This window comes from Harpia harpyja, chromosome W (assembly GCF_026419915.1).
Source record: "Harpia harpyja isolate bHarHar1 chromosome W, bHarHar1 primary haplotype, whole genome shotgun sequence".
NCBI classification, from domain to species: domain Eukaryota; kingdom Metazoa; phylum Chordata; class Aves; order Accipitriformes; family Accipitridae; genus Harpia; species Harpia harpyja.
In genome coordinates this window covers 17,842,697-17,862,222 of record NC_068968.1, presented here as the reverse complement: position 1 = coordinate 17,862,222, position 19,526 = coordinate 17,842,697, and positions in this window count along the sequence as shown.

Genomic DNA, 19,526 nt, shown 5'->3' with positions numbered 1-19,526 from the left:
CCCCCTCCGGTGGGATAGGGAGGAGAATCAGAAAAAAAAAAACCGGAACCTCGAGGGCTGAGATAAGGACAATTTACTGGGACAACACAAAAAGAGAAGTTACAACAACAACGGTAGTAATAAAAGAATATACAAAAGGAGCAATGCACAGTGCAACTGCTCACCACCCAGAACCCGATACTCTACCACTTCCCCCACCGAAAGCCGAGAGAGTTCCCCCTCCATCCGCTCCCCTTTTATATACTGAGCATGATGTCACATGGTATGGAATAGCTCCTTGGCTAGTTCAGGTCAGCTGTCCCGGCTGTGCCCCCTCCCAGGTTCCTGTAAAAATTAACTCTATCCCAGCTGAACCCAGGACACTGCATAACCATGTAATTGTACCATTCTGTTTGGTACAGATGTCTGTGCAAATCAAGTAAATGCATCTTGCAATGAATTGTAAGGAAGTTAACTATATAGTTATATGCACATTAACCTCGTTTGCATGTACAGCTCATCAGGGCTGACTTAAGCCCTTACAGCTGCTGAGAAAGTCTGCAGCACCTCAGCTCAACTCATTAACTAGCCCATTTCTAGCTCTAGCTTACTTAAAGCCACAGAGAAAGCAGGGAGGAACCCACACCAGATACCAAGCTGCATATCATGGAGGAAAAAATATCCCTTCTCACTTGGAGAAGCATTTGAAGTAGGAAGTTTTATTGCTGTTTCAATTGTTTTAGTGCAGAAGTGACTGTAAACAATGCAGGCAAATCTCTCCTTCAAACTCAGAAACTTCTTACAAAGTATACTAAAGAGTGAACCTCACATTGAGGTTATCACACACAAGCAATTCCCTTGATAAAATAGTATTTAATGGCCTTAATTCACAGGAAGCAATGTATTACTTGAAGGTTTTAAATGACCATCCTCTTCCTTATGCCTTTATCAGCAAGGTCAAACAGCCTCATATCATCCTCTCCATATGCCACTGCCCCTATGCAAGGAATCACAGCTCAATCTGCTCTTCTACAAGCTGAATAGATGGAACCTCTAAACCAGTAATTTTTCAGGATTATTTTCCAGCCCCAGATCACTTTTGTGGTCCTTTTTTCAACATTCCCACATCTCTCGAAATGTGGTCATAAGAGCTATGCAGCTGACTAGTACAAGAGCAATCCTCAATGGGACTGAGACTCTTCCTTCTCTCCTCCTTCTTTACATTAGGGCCTACAGTTCTCAACAGGTCAGGTGGGGAGGGACATGCCTCACAGAAGAGGAGCATCCTCTCAGCATGAAGCTGTACGATGGAAGGACAGATATACAAAGCACAAGCATGAGGAGCCAAGGAAAACAATGGTGCTGTAGAACCAATAGGAATACCCTAATAGCCAACAACGTAACAGAACAGTGGGAAGTAGAGGATGATAACTCCTTTAGCTTCCCTGCAGTAACAGTTTTACCAACACTGCCTTCCTGGGTGAGGGAATATCTGTTTACTTTTTTTTTTATATGTATAAAGATAGCATTAGTCCTTACATTGCATTTACAGGTCTCACTAGTGTCCTGGTTTCAGCTGGGATAGAGTTAATTGTCTTCCTAGTAGCTGGTACAGTGCTATGTTTTTGAGTTAGGTATGAGAAGAATGTTGATAACACTGATGTTTTCAGTTGTTGCTAAGTAATGTTTAGTCTAATGTCAAGGATTTTTCAGCTTCTCCTGCCCAGCCAGCAAGAAGGCTGGAGGGGCACAAGAAGTTGGGAGGGGACACAGCCAGTGCAGCTGACCCAAAGTGGCCAAAGGAGTATTCCATACCATGTGATGTCACATCTAGTATATAAACTGGGGGGAGTGGAGGCGGGTGGATTGCTGCTTGGGGACTAACTGGGTGTTGATTGGTGGGTGGTGAGCAATTGCATTGTGCATCATTTGTATATTCCAATCCTTTTATTATTACTGCTGTCACTTTATTAGTGTTATCATTATTAGTTTCTTCTTTTCTGTTCTATTAAACTGTTCTTATCTCAACCCACGAGTTTTACTTCTTTTCCCAATTTTCTCCCCCATCCCGCTGGGTGGGGGGGAAGTGAGTGAGCAGTTGCGTGGTGCTTAGTTGCTGGCTGGGGTTGAACCAGGACAACTAGTTAAGAAACATTTGCAGCTAATGGTCTTGCCAGTCAGTATGATTTAATCAACAAAGTAGTTGTTGTAAGGAGCCTCTAGTCAGTGCATCCTTTTATCTGAAGGATTTCAGTTGCTGTTGTTTATCATATCATGCTTATCTATCTCATGTAGTTTTGGTCAAGAACGGGTTGTATAACCTAAAGGTATATAAACTCTGTAACTGCCTCATTTGGATAGAGTTCATACCAGTGGAGGCTGTCACTTGACTGCTCTGTGTTCTCTCCTATAGCTATAGTAATAAACTGCCTGACCTAATGTGGGAGCACCTCGGAACACCTGGCATTTGTTTTCAAGAGTGACTGTTTGAATTTGTTGTGCTGCATGTTTGCCAAGCCTTTGAAGAACTAGTTTTACAAGGTCAAGTCTGAGGATGGCCTTGTGTAGGCCTGGGAAGATGTGGCTGAAGACAGTCACGAATATGTGTATGGAATGTTTTATCTTTAACTGTTCTGAGGACTGGCAAACATCCTAGCCGAGCCAGATATGCGCTCCTGTGTTAGTAACATATAAGTATGCTGTAAGAGACAATAAAGTGTTCCTTTTTTGTCATTGCTTCGGAACCATCTCGTTGTCATCCCGAGTGCCTCTTTCATCGCCGCATTTTTGGTGCCCCGTGTGAGGAGCCAGGAGACTTCAGAAAGCTCAGAGGAACTTTCCAGCGACCCGCAACCCGACGGGTGAGTAATTGTAGCCACAATTCCTTACAAATAAGGAACAGTAGCATCCGTTGAACGGAAAAGCTTCAGGGTTGTGTAGAATAGCACGATGGGACAAGATGTATCACAAGAGCATCGCTTATACCTAAAGGTTTCGCAACAAATAGTTCATGCAGTAGGATTTAAGCTTACTGAAAAGGAACTAGAACAGTTATTGCTCTTGGTAAAAGAACATTGTAATTGGTTTCCGCAGAATGGTACCTTTGATATAAAGCTTTTGGAAAGAGTGGGGGAGCACTTGCAAACAAGAAAGGAGCTAGGGCTTGCAATTCCTGATTCAGCTATTATAATGTGGAAATTCCTTTTTGCTGCTTTACAACTGTTAAAGGCTTCTGAGACTGATGCGGAACAAAAACCTGAGGCTGATGGTGATAATAACCATGATTCTGATGATGTTATTCCATCGGCTCCAGTGGACCCCGAACAAGAACCAGATTTATATCCCCCATTACCTCCACCACCGCCCGCACTAACACCGTTAACGCACACACCCCGCCGGCAGGCAGCCAGGCAGGCAGCGGGCGGGCAGCACGGGCTCCGCGGGGTTGCCGGCCCTCACCACCGCATACAGGTCCCTGCCGCCTCGCCGCTGCCTCCCGCGGCCGCCGCGCCCGCTTCGCTGCCGCCGCCCCCGCCGCCCCCCCCCCCCCCAATCGCCCGGTACTCCCTCTCCAGGATTTTCAGAACTTAAAACGGAACCTGGCTTTGCTGCACTGCCTGTATCTCCTTCTACTAATCCCTCTACCTCTATGTCCCTGTCTAATCCTGTGGCTCCTGCTTTACAGCAGTGCAGGGAAGAGGCTATGTCACAAAGAGATCTTACTACTTTTGCTTTCCCTGTAATATTTCACCAAAATCAAAACCCTGTTCATGATGGCTTGCCTTATCAGGTTTTTAAAGAATTAAGAAAGTCCATACAGGAAAATGGTTTACAGAGCACGTTTACAGTTGGAATTGTAGATGCTATCTGGAATTCTTATGTAATGACACCTTGGGACTGGTTTACATTAATGAAAACAGTGCCTACCTCAGCACAGTACTCTGTTTGGAAATTAGAATACCATGAATTAGCTACCGTGCAGGCAATGGAAAATCTAGAGAATGGTGTTCCTATTGGTATTGATATGTTAATGGGAACAGGGCAATTTACTAGCCCTCAAAATCAAGTCATAGAAGATCATTGACTTTTTACACAAGCTTCCCAGATTGCCACTCGATCATGGAAGCAAGTGCCTGAGACAGGAAACCGAGCAGGATCTTTTGCTACAATTCGACAGGGTTCACAAGAATCTTACCTGTCCTTTATTGACAAATTGCAGAATGCAATTCAAAGACAAATTGATAATGCTGAAGCTGCTAATGCACTGTTATTCCAATTAGCATTTGAAAATGCTAACAGCGATTGTCAGGCGGCACTAATGCCCGTTAAAGGCAAGGCTACTGACATAGGTGAATATATAAAGGTATGTCAAAATATAGGCACAGAAATTCACCGTGCGTCCGCATTAGCAGCTGCGATATCACAACTTCAATTACAAAAGACTTCTCTGAAATGTTTCAATTGTGGAAAAGAGGGACATATCAGTAAAAACTGTCCCGAAAAGCGACAAAAACCAGGAGACAAAAAGCCAACTCAATTATGTCCTAGATGCCAAAAGGGTTATCATTGGAGCAATCAATGCCACTCAAAATTTAATAAACATGGTTGCCCATTGTCGGGAAACAGGAGAAGGGGCATCCGGTCCTGCACCCCTCAAAATTACAGGACCCTGCCTCATATGGTGCAGATGAATCAGTTGTTAACCAACTTAAACGATACAGAGTCACAGACCTATGCTCAGCAACCTCAGGCAGTGCTGGGTTGTACTTGGCAGTTACCACAGAAGTAGTATTAAATACACCGAATTAAATAAAATTAGTTAGTACTGGAATTTGGGGTCCCCTTCCAAAAGGCATGGTTGGCTTAATATTAGGACGCTCTAGTACTTCCAAACAAGGTATATTAGTACTACCAGGCGTTACTGATTCTGATTATCAAGGAGAATTAAAAATTATGATTACCGTCCTGTTTGGCTATCACGTTCTGCAGCCAGGACAACAAGTTGCTCAGCTTCTTTTATTTCCATATTGGGTTCCAAATTCAAAACAAGTTCCCCAAGGTGAAGGAAACTTTGGTAGCACAAATGAAAATGTCTTTTGGACAAAAGCTATTACTACAAAACAGCCCACATTAGAAATTCAAATACAGGGAAAAATGTTTTCGGGACTAGTAGATACAGGTGCCGATGTTTCGATTATTTCTCAAAATGTTTGGCCACCTGATTGGCCTTTAGAACCAGTACATACTACCATCACAGGAATAGGGGGGTTGCAAGTACCACTTTGGAGCATTCATTTGTTAGCAGTAACTGGCCCTGAAAAAAGGGGGCATGGATTCAACCTTATGTAATACAAACACCCATGAATCTATGGGGACGAGACTTGTTGCAGCAATGGGACATGACATTAACCACGGAAAAGTCAAATTTATTGTAGCAGTCACTGACATTAAACCCCTGCTCAAACTGAAATGGTTAACAGAAAAACCAGTTTGGGTTGATCAGTGGCCATTAAAAGGGGAAAAGTTAACTCATGCCATACAACTAGTCCAGGAACAGCTTCAAACAGGGCACATTGTTCGGTCTAATAGCCCATGGAATACCCCAATTTTTGTTATTCCTAAAAAATCAGGGAAATGGAGACTATTGCATGATTTGAGAGCTATTAATGCAGTAATGCAACCAATGGGATCTTTACAACCAGGAATCCCAAATCCTACCCTTTTACCAGCAGATTGGAACCTTTTTATAATTGATTTAAAAGATTGCTTTTTCACTATCTCTCTCCATCCTGAAGATTGCGAACATTTTGCTTTTTCTGTGCCTCCTGTAAATAATGCACAGCTAATGGATAGATATCAGTGGACTGTGTTGCCACAAGGAATGATGAATAGCCCTACAATTTGTCAACTGTATGTTGCTGCCATTCCGGCACCCGTTCGACAACAGTTCCCTTCTAGTATCATTTATCACTATATGGATGATATTCTCATCAGTGCTAAAGAACAAACATATATTGATCAAACCTTAGAACAATTACTGATAGCACTTCAAGCTCATGGATTGCAAATTGCAAAAGAGAAAATTCAGTCCATGCCACCCTGGAAATATCTAGGGTGGGTTTTATCTGAACGACACGTTAAACCTCAGACACTGAAACTAAATGTACAAATCAGCACCCTCAACTGAGGAGACTGAAGTAGACGGACGCCTGTAATCTTGAGAGCAGACAACAGACGACCCTTTATTGCTGTGTTCTTCTAATTGGCATCTTTCTTTTTTTGTCTTCTTGTTTATTCTGTTCAAGGTCTTCTAAAGGCATCTGGAATGCTCTTGCGACCGTTAGCTAAATATGAGTCCACACTCAACGATGCACAAAAACTGTTAGGAGCTATTAACTGGGTTCGCCCTATGCTCGGATTAGCTAATCATCAACTGTGTAATCTCTTTAATTTATTAAAGGGTGATTCCGATCTCTCTTCGAAGCGAACATTGACCTTTGCTGCAGAGCAAGAGCTGAAATTAGTTACTGAACACATTTCAAAGATGAAAGCAGATCGCATAAGGAGTTCTTTGCCTGTCCATTTCTTTGTACTCAGAACAGAGCATCAACCAATTGGATTAATAGGACAGCTAGAAATTACAAAGTATATTATTTGGAATGGATTTTTCTCCCCAACACGCTAAAGAAAACAATCACTACTCTAGCTGAACTGTATGCTCTTCTTATAATGAAAGGCCATGCTCGGGTACAAAGTATTACCGGTTATGATCCAGAAATAATTCATCTGCCGCTCACTACCTCTAATTATCAACTCCTTTTAGAAAATTCCGAACAGTTTCAGATTGCATTAGCTGATTTTGTAGGCAGAATTACATTTTCCTATCCACCCGATAAATTCTTACATAACTTAATATATTTACCTCTAGCTGAAGATGTAATTGTTCAATGGAAACCTATTAATGATGCTAAAACTGTTTTTGTAGACGGCTCTGGAAAAACAGGAAAAGCAGCTGTAGCATGGCATGACAACAATGAGTGGAAACATTCAGTAACAAAACATGACGGATCTACTCAGAAAATTGAACTCTGGGCACTTTTGCATGCCCTCACCTTGTTTTCACGAGCCCTTAAATATAGTATGCGACTCTGAGTATGTTGTTAATATTGTCCAATGTATTAATGGTGCCTTTCTGAAAGAAATTAATGACAGAGTGTCGCAGTAGAGACGGACACGACAAGCATCAGATTGTGCCAAAAATGGCCGCTTTATTGTTCTAACAAGCCTTTTTTATAACCTTCTTCAGGGTATGTGTTCATATATGATTGGTTTAGTTAGTAACTAACAATTCATGATTGGATAACGGTTTTTCTGCGGATTCGCCAAGACGGTTCTTCTTATCACTTTCTTGTTCGGGACTTTCCAGACTCTCAAGGATACACCACGAGCTGCTCAAGGTCACGCTGCTCATGCACCGTCAGGCATTCAGCAGATTTGCTGCATTCCCCGACAATTCCCCCTTTTTGTATTTGTGCTAAAAATATTGCTCCAGCAGCTCTCTGCAGGGCCCTTTGCAGAAGGCTGAAAAGACAGGGCAACATTAGGAGCACAGTTATCACTATCAAGATCACTACCCCCACAGTCTTGAGCAGAGATATCAACCATCCAGACAATCTCCAACCCTCGAACATCTTTGTTAGCCAATCTGACTCATCGCTTTTTGTCAACCTCCTGACTTCCTTCTTTAATTGTTGAATATTACTGTAAATGGATTCTGAGTGATCGGATAGATTCATACAACACATCCCTTCAACCTCATCACAACCATGCCCTTGTGCTAAAAGCAAAAAATCAATTGCAGCTCTATTTTGTAGCGTAGCATGTCTAATGCTATCAACGTCAGTTAGAAGGCCACTTAAAGCTGAAGAGGTAGCGTTAGTTTGTTTGCTAAGCCAACATCCCAACTTATTTAAAGTTCTTAAGGCATTTGCAACGCCAACTCCTGGTGCCAATATGGAGGCTGCTATGATCTGGCCTGGATTCCAGAATTCAATGTTATCTTGACAGGAACTGCTAAACTGATGAACAGTCCTTTGGATTCGCTTATGTTTTCGAGTCATGTTCAGAATCACTGACACATTTGGTGTTAATAACGTGAGGCGTCCGAGGCTACACAGGCCTCCATTCAATTTAGATGGAATGCCTCCCCAGGCACGATCTCCACAGATTAAAAACACACCAGGAGGTAGCGCAAGAGGAACAACAGAGGATCGTGAAGCATTAGGTGCGGTGTAATTACACCACGCAGTTGCATTGTGATGGAGAATACTATTTGCATTAACATTTTGGCCTCGGCGAGCAGTATTGCTATAAGAGTAATTAAAAAATACACAAGCATCCATCATTACAGATCCTAGTAATTGGGGTTCCTGGGTAACCTGCGAGAGGTGTGCATACACACCATCCCAGTTTTTTGTACAATTTTCTGGAGAACTACAGAGATTCGGGATCTGCAGTGGGTTCGGCCATGTGTCCACGGGTATTCCTACCAAGCATGTAGAAAATGGATTTTCAGGGCTTGCGGTGGCGAGACACATGGTGTCCTGATGTATCATGTCTGCTAAAGTGACCCAAACATTTTGTTTAGGTTGTGAGACCACCCATCCTTCACCCTGAGGCAGGTTCCAATACAGGCCGAACACACCGAGCAGGAACCCAGCGAGGACCGGCATCTGTGGAAACACAAGCATAACCCCTTCCCCAGGTTAATAGCTCACATGGTCCACTCCACTGACCAGTAATTAAATCTTTAACGTGTACTTTGATGCCTTTTTGTAAATTCTGTGTTGAAAAAAGAGAAGAGAAATGTTGAAAAAGAGGAGGTAGAGAAGAATTATCCCCATAATGGAGAAAGTTAAGAACATAAACTGCTTTATCTAAACATGCCTGTGGTGGTTCCCCAATCATTCCCCCTTTTTGTTTTTGAAGCTGCCGCTTCAACGTGCCATGTGCACGCTCAACAATTGCTTGTCCTGTTGGGGAGTGGGGAATTCCTGTAACATGAGTAACACCCCACAAATTAAAAAATGTTTGAACTTTCTGTGAAACATATGCTGGGCCATTGTCCATTTTAATTTGGCGTGGCACCCCAAGCATAGAGAAAGCCTTCTGCAAATGTCGAATCACATCTTTTCCTGTCTCTGCATTATGTGCTGTTGCTACCAAAGCATGAGAATAAGTATCAATAGAAACATGAACATATTTCTGTCGGCCAAATTAATTTATATGAGTAACATCAGTTTGCCAAATCTGTAAAGCCTGCATACCTCTGGGATTAGTACCAAAATACACTGGAGTGTGAGTTCCTTGACAATCAGGGCAGGCGGCTATAATGGAGCGAGCTTCAGTATGGGACAAACCAAACTGCTGCCGTAAAGCTCAAAAACCTTGATGAAAAAATTGATGTGATAATACAGCTTGTTGCTTCAGGTTAGGAACAGTGCTCAGAGCCATAGCAGAAACAAGAGCATCCGCTCTGGCATTACCTTCCGTATAAAATCCTGGTAAAGTGGTATGACTCCGGATGTGCATGATAAAATAAGGTTCTGTCCGTAGTTGAATACTTTTCCAGAGTTCTAAAAGCACATCAAATAATAATTGATTGTCTGACATGGTCAAAACCACTTTGTCTAGGCGAGAAACTAAGTTAGCTACATAAGCTGAGTCAGTTACAGTATTTACAGGAGTAGAAAAAAATAGAAAAAGCAACAGCCATTGCACGCAGCTCTACTACTTGTGGGGAACCATTTTGATATACTACTTTGTTGTTCCAGGTGTTGTTCTCATACCATACTACTGCTGCTTTACCTGTTTTTCCCGAGCCATCTGTAAAGACAGTGGGGCCTTTCACAGGTTCTGGCTGGTTTAGATTTTTCTGACCAAATGGTATTTCTCGAGCAAATTTCAGTAGCGGGTGTGACGGTAGATGATACGATATCTGTCCTTGAAAACCCGCCATGGCCGCTTGCAGCTCGTAATTGTTCGCCAGACACCATTCAAAATACCAATTTTGAACAGGTAAAACAATCGTAGCTGGATCACGTCCTGTTAGTTCTAAACATCGTTTTCTGGCTTTTATGATTACATCAGCAATAAGTTCAAACAATCCAGGAGCAGTTTTTCGTGGCCGGAATGATAAAAACATCCATTCTAAAATATGTAATGGGTCATCCCACTCAGAATTCAACTGCACCAAAGCACCAAACGGCACAGTTTTGTCAATTAGTACAAAGAATTGTACCAACTGAGACAGATCTATTCGAGAAACAAATTTCTTGTATATGCATTGTTCCACCATATGAATTACATTTAACGCTTCGTTATTTAATATTCTGGGTTCTGTTGGATCAGTGGAATTTTTTAATAATTCTAATAAAGGTTGCAACTGCGAATTGGTCAGTCCAAGATAGGGCCTGATCCAGTTCAAGGATCCCATCAGTTTCTGTACATCATTGAGTGTCTTAACCTCAAGGTTGAGTTTCACAGGTTGGGGCACAACCTGCTTGCTTGTAACTGTCATTCCCAAATATTTCCAGGGTTCTATTTTTTGTACCTTTTCAGGGGCAATAACTAATCCATATTGTTGCAACGAATTCCTGGCCAAATTCTCCATGTCATTCAACTGCTCCTTGTTGTCTGATGCTAACAGAATGTCATCCATGTAATGATAACAATAACTAGTAGGGAATTTTTCCCTTAAAGGTGACAAAGCTTGTGCTACAAACCATTGACAAATTGTTGGCGAATTTTTCATGCCCTGCGGCAGAACTCTCCATTGATATCTTTTTGCCGGTTCTGCATGATTGATAGAAGGCACAGAAAATGCAAATTTTTCTTTGTCTTGGGAAGCTAATGGTATCGTAAAAAAACAGTCCTTAAGGTCCATGACAATGATTTCCCAATCTTGAGGGATCATGGCAGGTGAAGGCATGCCTGGTTGCAGAGCCCCCATCGTGGCCATGACAGCATTGACTTGCCGCAGGTCATGCAAAAATCGCCATTTTCCTGATTTCTTTTTTATTACAAACACTGGAGTATTCCATGGGCTCTGAGAGGGTTCAATGTGTCCAGCAGCTAGTTGTTCTGCCACCAATTCTTGCAGGGCCTTTAATTTTTCAATTGGTAGGGGCCACTGATCCACCCACACAGGGTTATTTGTTAACCAAGTTAAAACAAGCGTGGGTTGTCTAACACCCTGCAACACAGTGGCCCCCGTTAAAAATCCGTGGTAATTCTCACCCCCCATTGCGACAAGCAATCCCTCCCCCATAAATTGAGGGGAGCCGCCGTCACATATGGTTTAATGACTGCTTGTTGGCCCTCAGGATTGGTAATCAGAACTGCTGTGGCTGCTGTCCTTGCTCGTGTGGATCCTCCCAGCCCCACTACCCCTATACCCGCATCCTCTGTTGGCCAGGTGGATGGCCACAGATAATCAGCAATAACAGTCACATCGGCTCCGGTGTCCAGGAGCCCCGCAAGCCTTACCGTGGTCGGCGATCATCCGTGATTCGAAAGCGTGCACGTCATATGTGGTCGGGATGATGAAACAGTCTGAGACCAGCAGACTTGAGGGGGTCCCGTAGAGCTGAAGCCTCCATCGCATCGCAGGCGCTGTTCTGCTTTTGAAACACAACTCGAAAAAGGAATAAGTTGAGCAATGCGAGTACCTTTTGGGATTGTTACTGGTGGGTAGGGGGTTGAAACCAGCGCGCAAATTTGACCCGTAAAATCAGCATCAATAACTCCTACATGCACAATTAGCCCATTTAACGTGCTACTTGATCTTCCCAGTAGCAATGCACTCAGTCCTCGTCCTATAGGACCCTTTGCATCAAGAGGGACCTTAACGATGTCCTTTGTGACTATAGTTATTGTGTTGGTGGTGGATACATCCAACCCTGTTGAGCCAGCTGTTGCGGCTGTTCGCAGAGGGGAGGTGGCCGGCTGCTGGGAGGGGACTTGGTGTCTTCGCGCGCCCTCTCGCGCTCTTCTTGCGGTTTCCCTGTAGTGGCTGCCCATTAATATGAAATTTGGAACGACATTGTTTTGCAAAATGTCCTGGTTTTCCACATTTGTTGCAATTAGTCCCCGGTGGGATGTTCACCGGTTGTTTACCTGGTGATGTTCTGTTCAGACAAGCTGCCTTTATGTGCCCTTCTCTGCCACACCCAAAGCATTTCCCTGAATGTCTCATATTCATGACAGTAGCTAGGGCGGCCATTTGCGCTGCCGCCTGGGCAGCCACCTTATGTTCCACTGTCCCAACTTTAGAACATGCGGCCACCATGTCGGGAATAGAAGGATCTCCAGGTAAAGCCTGTATTATCTTTTGACAGTCCTCATTAGCATTATCTTTCGCGAGCTGTTTGCACATCATTTGTCTTAACACCTCATCTTCTACCTGTTTTTCCAGTGCGGCAGATATTTTTTCTACAAACTGTAAAAAGGGTTCTCTAGGGCCTTGGTGGATAGCAATGTATTTTTGCTTCGGCGCTGCTAGTTCCATGGTTCGCTTTAATGCCGTAATTCCTATATGCTGTGCCTGTTCGAGAACAATCGGAGGCCATGTAGCCTGCAGTTGAGGGTTACTAAACTGCCCTTCACCAAGTAAAGCATCCTCTCCAAGGCCAAGCCTCGGGTCACCCTGTGGCAGTCGCAAATTATTCTGCGCTGCTGCGCATGCCATCTGCCTCCAAGTAGATATTGAAACACTTGTAACTGCACGGGCTGAAACAGCACCTGCGCGAGATGTGTAACGTCATATGGACACAGCAGATCCGTGCCGATTATGCGAATAAGTTGCATCACCTCAGGAGAATTGATTCCAAATTTTTGTGCTTTATTCTGCAAATCCTGCACCACTTTCCAGGCAATCGGATTGGGCTGGTTTGTGCCTGCAGCAGCTTTGAAAACAGGAAATGTACCAGGACCCTCTGCTGTTATGTTTACAGGCTTCGGACATGCTGGTATTGGAGAGCACGGGCTGAGGCGTTCAACTAGATCCCAGTTGCCAGCTTCGGCAGCATATTTCCTAACTGCCTCCCAAAATTGATCAGGGGATCTTGGGACTACAGTTACTGTGGAGGGAGGGAGAGTCCATGGGTGGGCTTTTTTCACTATGGTTTTATCTGTAAGATGCAGAGCTTGCATAGCGGCAGTTAAAGTGTCTTCTCCCTCACTTTCATTTTTGTTCTCACTTTCCGGCTCTGTGTTATTCGCCCTATTCGCCGTATGTTCCTCCTCGGGGGGGGCCGATGGGGTCACCTCTTCTGCTGCTGCACCGCTAGGTGCCGCTGCTGCACCACTGGGTGGGGGAGGGCCCCTCATCGCCCTGTAAAGTATTTAATGGCAGAGGACGGGGGGGTGGAGGAGGTGGAGGATGAGGGCATGATCTGCTTTTGCCCGTGAGGGGTTTCCTGCCTGCTACCGCTGATGCTGCGGCATCGGCTTCATTTGTTCCTTGGCTACAATCTTTCCCCTTCCTAACACTTTCTGGTTTTTCATCTTTTTTTTGCTCATCGTTCGCCTCACATTCTGCTTTCCATTCCTTCAGGGTCTCGCTTAATAGACGCCATATAATCGCCAACTCACATGCCTCTTTTTGTCCTTTAGAGCTCTCATCCAATATTTTCCATCCTACTGCTTGCCATGCACTCACACTGAATGCAGTAAGTGTTGTGGCTTCAAAGCCTTGCATCTTACTCCATATCAAAATCTTTTTCAGGTTTTGTTCGGTGGTTTTAACCCTTTTTCTTTTTAATAGGGCTTTCCAGGTAGACAAAATTGTCTCCTCTTCTTTTGTTAATTGCTGCCCCATTCTAACAGTTTAGTCCCCGGTGGATCACCTTTTTAGGTGTCGAAGTTCAGGTCCGGACCAAGCAGACTCCCTCTGCTCTCAGCTTCACCAGGCTCCGTCTCCGCAGCTCTCCCCGCCGCCACAATACTTCTCTGCAGCTCTCCCCACCACCGCTATATTTCTGTCTAGTACCAAAATACGTTCTTTAAATGATCACTTCACCCGATCACATCGGGGTCACCATTTGTCGCAGTAGAGACGGACACGACAAGCATCAGATTGTGCCAAAATGGCCACTTTATTGTTCTAACAAGCTTTTTTTATAACCTTCTTCAGGGTATGTGTTCATATATGATTGGTTTAGTTAGTAACTCACAATTCATGATTGGGTAACGGTTTTTCTGCGGATTCGCCAAGACGGTTCTTCTTATCACTTTCTTGTTCGGGACTTTCCAGACTCTCAAGGATACACCACGAGCTGCTCAAGGTCACGCTGCTCATGCACCGTCAGGCATTCAGCAGATTTGCTGCATTCCCCAACAACAGAGAGTTCTTTGATTTGCTTTTTCAAATTCAGTCTTTGATTTCCCATTGAAAACGTCCCTTATTTATTGTTCACATTCGATCTCATACCACTTTACCAGGACCCTTGACAAAATGTAATGCAATAGCAGATTCATTGACAGTAGCTGTATTACAATTTGATTATGTGAGAGCATCTCATTCCTTTTTTCACCAAAATGCTGCTGGCTTGCGCAAACAATTTAAGATTTCTTTATCTCAAGCCAAGGACATTATTCGCTCTTGCCCTGATTGTCAGCAACTGGCACCACACAGTTTTCCTAGTGGTGTTACACCTCGAGGCCTACAAGCTAATGAAATATGGCAAACAGATGTTACCCAAGTAAATTCTTTTGGCCGTCTTAAGTATGTACATGTATCTGTAGATACCTTTTCTGGAGTACTGTGTGCATCTGCACACACAGGGGAGAAGGTAAAAGATATTAAAAAACATTGGACCCGTTGTTTTGCAATTCTCGGGGTTCCTAAAACGATAAAAACAGACAACGGGCCTGGTTACACCGCTAAAAGCACACAATTGTTTCTGCAACAATGGGGTACAGCTCATGTCACAGGGCTACCCTATAACCCACAAGGACAAGGTATAATTGAATGCAGCCATGCGACCTTAAAAAATATGCTGTTAAAACAAAAAAGGGGGAATATGAGCCCACAGGAACAATTAGACAATGCAATTTATACCTTAAATTTTTTAAATGTGAATTCTCAACCTAGTAGCTGGTATGGTGCTATGTTTCGAGTTCAGTATGTGAAGAATGTTGATAACACTGATGTTTTCAGTTGTTGCTAAGTAATCTTTAGTCTAAAGTCAAGGATTTTTCAGCTTCTCATGCCCAGCCAGCGAGAAGGCTGGAGGGGCACAAGAAGTTGGCACAGGACAGAGCCAGGGCACCTGACCCAAAGTGGCCAACAGGGTATTCCATACCATGTGACACCATATCTAGTGTATAAACTGGGGGGAGTGGGGGCGGGGGATCGCCGCTCAGGGACTAGCTGGGTGTCGATTGGCGGGTGGTGAGCAATTGCACTGCGCATCATTTGTACATTCCAATCCTTTCATTATTGCTGTTGTCATTTTATTAGTGTTATCATTATCATTATTAGTTTCTTCTTTTCTGTTCTATTAAACCGTTCTTATCTCAACCCACGAGTTTTACTTCTTTTCCCGATTTTCTCCCCCATCCCACTGGGTGGGGGGGAGTGAGTGAGTGGCTGCGTGGTGTTTAGTTGTTGGCTGGGGTTAAACCATGACAGTCCATTTTGGCGCCCAACGTGAGGCACGAAGGGTTGAAATAACGACAAAGCTGACCAGAGCTTGTTAAAACAAATTTGTTACTAGCGTTAATTATATCGGTCTAATAGTCGCTGGTCATTATGTTGATTTATGTGTTCTTAGAGTTGTTGCTCTGGTTTTTAAAGTTCTGTTATGTATCACCTTGCTTGCTGTATGTAGTCCCTCTTCTGCTGCTTATCATCTGTGGGAGGTGGATTAAGGTTTTCACTCTGATGTATTGTATAACACTGGTTTATGGTATGATAAAGTCGTCGGCTGTGGGATTAATCCGGTATTTGCACTCAGCATTTTCACCTTTATACTCCGGGAGCCATCTGTGGGAAACTATTAATAATTACATCATATACCTTTCCTCCTTGGAAAACCAATCTATGGGTGGGGTACCTTTCTTCCCCTCTCCTTTCTCCTTCAGTCCAGTTACAATGGTGTTTGAGAATTTTGAAAAATTTGAATACTCTTGGGATGTTGAGACCAGCACAGTCCTAGCCCTACTGCTAGGAATTAGCATGCTTCTGAATGTGGTTCTTGTTTAAGGTTAAACAACTATTTAAGAAAATCACCCAGAGATCTGCCCCAAGGCTGGATAATTATGAGTGGCAGGGTGTGTGGGGTAGTATGGGCAAGTACCTAGAAAAGTGGGCACCTCCAATGTTTTGGAAATTCACCCCTGAACAAGTGTAGAATCCAGAAGAACTAGTAAAATATTTGGAAAAGGTATGCTGTCACCCTGGCAACTCCAGAGAGATGCAAATTGCTGCGAAGTGCTGGGGCCTGGCCCATGCCTATCGAGCCCTGTTCGACACCACTCAGTACCCTCAAGGGGAAGAGAAGGTCTCTGGACCTAACAACAAAACGATGAGCACTGCGGTCACTGAAACCTCGGCAACGGGCACTGCGGTCCCTCCAGCCCCAGCGACAAGCACTGCTGCTACCCAAACCTTGGCGACAGACACTGTGGTTATCCAAAACCCAGCAACTGGTACTGCAACTGAACCAGTGGACCAACCCACACAAGTATCAGTTGCCCCCATACAGAAGAAGAAATATACAAAAAAATCAGTTCGCTTAGCGAAGGATGAAGGTGAACCAGGGTCATCACAAGAACAGGAGGAAGAGGCAGAACCAGAGGTAATCGCCCCATCCCTATCCCTGAGTGAGGTGTGGGATATGCGAAAAGATTTCGGCCACCATATAGGTGAGCATATTATCACCTGGCTGCTCCAATGCTGGGACAATGGGGCTAATAGCTTGGAATTAGAAGGTAGGGAAGCCAAGCAGCTGGGATCGCTTGCCAGGGAAGGTGGCATTGTCAAGGCAATTGGAAAAGGGACACAAGCCCTCAGCCTCTGGAGGCGACTCCTGTCAAGCGTGAAGGAAAGGTACCCCTTTAAGGAAGATGTTATATGTCAATCAAGCAAGTGGACCACCATGGAAAGAGGTATCCAATATCTGAGGGAATTAGCTGTGCTAGAGAAGATTCATTATGACCCAGACAACCCACAATTACCCAAAGATCCAGACGAAGTCCAATGCACACGACCCATGTGGCGGAAGTTTGTACGGAGCGCACCATCATCCTATGCCAACTCACTGGCAATAATGACCTGGAAAGACGAAGAGGCACCGACAGTGGATGAAGTGGCTCGCCAACTCCGTCAATACGAAGAAAATCTCTCCTCCTCCCTACAAGCCTGCATTTCGGCTGCGGAGAAGCTGTCTGTCCTAGTTTCAGCTGGGACAGAGTTAACTGTCTTCCTAGTAGTTGGTACGGTGCTATCTTTTGAGTTCAGTATGTGAAGAATATTGATAACGCTGATGTTTTCAGTTGTTGCTAAGTAATGTTTAGACTAAAGTCAAGGATTTTTCAGCTTCTCATGCCCAGCCAGCAAGAAAGCTGGAGGGGCACAAGAAGTTGGCACAGGACAGAGCCAGGGCACCTGACCCAAAGTGGCCAACAGGGTATTCCATACCATGTGATGTCCCATCAAGTATAGGAACTGGGAAGTGGGGGCGGGGAATCGCCGCTCGGGGACTAGATGGGTGTCGGTCGGCAGGTGGTGAGCAATTGCACTGCGCATCATTTGTACATTCCAATCCTTTCATTATTGCTGTTGTCATTTTATTAGTGTTATCATTATCATTATTAGTTTCTTCTTTTCTGTTCTATTAAACCGTTCTTATCTCAACCCACGGGTTTTACTTCTTTTCCCGATTTTCTCCCCCATCCCACTGGGTGGGGGGGAAGTGAGTGAGTGGCTGCATGGTGCTTCGTTGCTGGCTGGGGTTAAACCACGACACTGCCGCCGTTGCTACCACGGTGCTTGCGAAATCCATTCAGACTGCTCACACAGTAGCTAATGTATTAGAAAATGTTACAGCTGGAATGAATACCCAGGTACAAATTGATCAACAGTACTAGCAGAATTGGAAGCTTTAGAAGCAGTGGTAATTTAGCTTGGAGTGTATTGGGTTTGTGTGGCAAGGTTTTGGTAGCGGGAGGTTACAAGGGTGGCTTCTGTGGGGACTGCTGGAGGTTTTCCCCTGTGTTCGACGGAGCCAATGCCAGTCGGCTCTAAGACGGACCTGCCGCCAGCCAAAGCCGAGCCAATCAGTGATAGTGGCAGCGCCTCTGTGTATTAAAAAAAAAAATAAAAAAAGAGAGAGAAAAAAAGAAAACAGCTGGAGAGTGGGAAGAGAAAAGGGGTTGCGGCACACAGAAATGGCAGCTGAAGAGAAGAGTGAGAACATGTAAGAGAAACAACCCTGCAGACACCAAGGTCAGTGAAGAAGGAGGGAGAGGAGGTGCTCCAGGCGCCAGAGCAGAGATTCCCCTGAAGCCCGTGGTGAAGACCGTGGTGAGACGGGTTGTTCCCCTGCAGCCCATGGAGGTCCACGGTGGAGCAGATGTCCACCTGCAGCCCGGGGAGGACCCCACGCCAGAGCAGGTGGGTGCCTGAAGGAGGCTGTGACCCCGTGGGAAGCCCACGTTGGAGCAGGATCCTGGCAGGACCTGCAGATCTGTGGAGAGAGAAGCCCACGGAGCAGGTTTTCTGGCAGGACCTATGACCCCGTGGGGGACCCACGCTGGAGCGGTATGCTCCTAAAGGACTGCACGCCGTGGAAAGGACCCATGCTGGAGAATTCGTGGAGGACTGTCTCCCGTGGGAGAGATCCCACGCTGGAGCAGGGGAAGAGTGTGATGAGTGCTGCCCCTGAAGAGGATGAAGCGACAGAGATAACGTGTGATGAACTGGCCGCAAACCTCATTTCCCATCCCCCTGTCCAGCTGAGGAGAGAGGAGTGATAGAATAGCTATGGTGGGCACCTGGTGTCCAGCCAGGGTCAACCCATCACATAGAGATAAAGTGCATTACAAAATAGAATGAAACTACATTGCGATTGGGAATTTCGAAAACAAGGGCTGTATGTAAGTACTTTACAAGGGAATGAAAGTGTATGAGATTGGGATTAGGTGAAGGCGCATTTACAAGGTGCATTTGCTACTAATATTGCAGGAGAGATCTAAGACCTTGCACAGATATTACAAGATCAAATGGGAAATATACAAAATTAGCAGAACAAAATGTTTTTCAAAGAATTGTCTAATAGTGTTAAATGATTAAATCCAAAAACATGGTTTGAAGGTTTAAATCTGTGTATCTGAATTTGTATTGCTATTGGAGGGTTATTAATCATTTGTGTGTTTGCAGCAATCAGAATCATTTGAGGAGCAGTACGAGGATTGCGTCAGTTCAAAGCTAGAGTCCTCGCTGCCTTCCTCGTGAATCTGATGTTCCTAAACAAAAAAGGGGG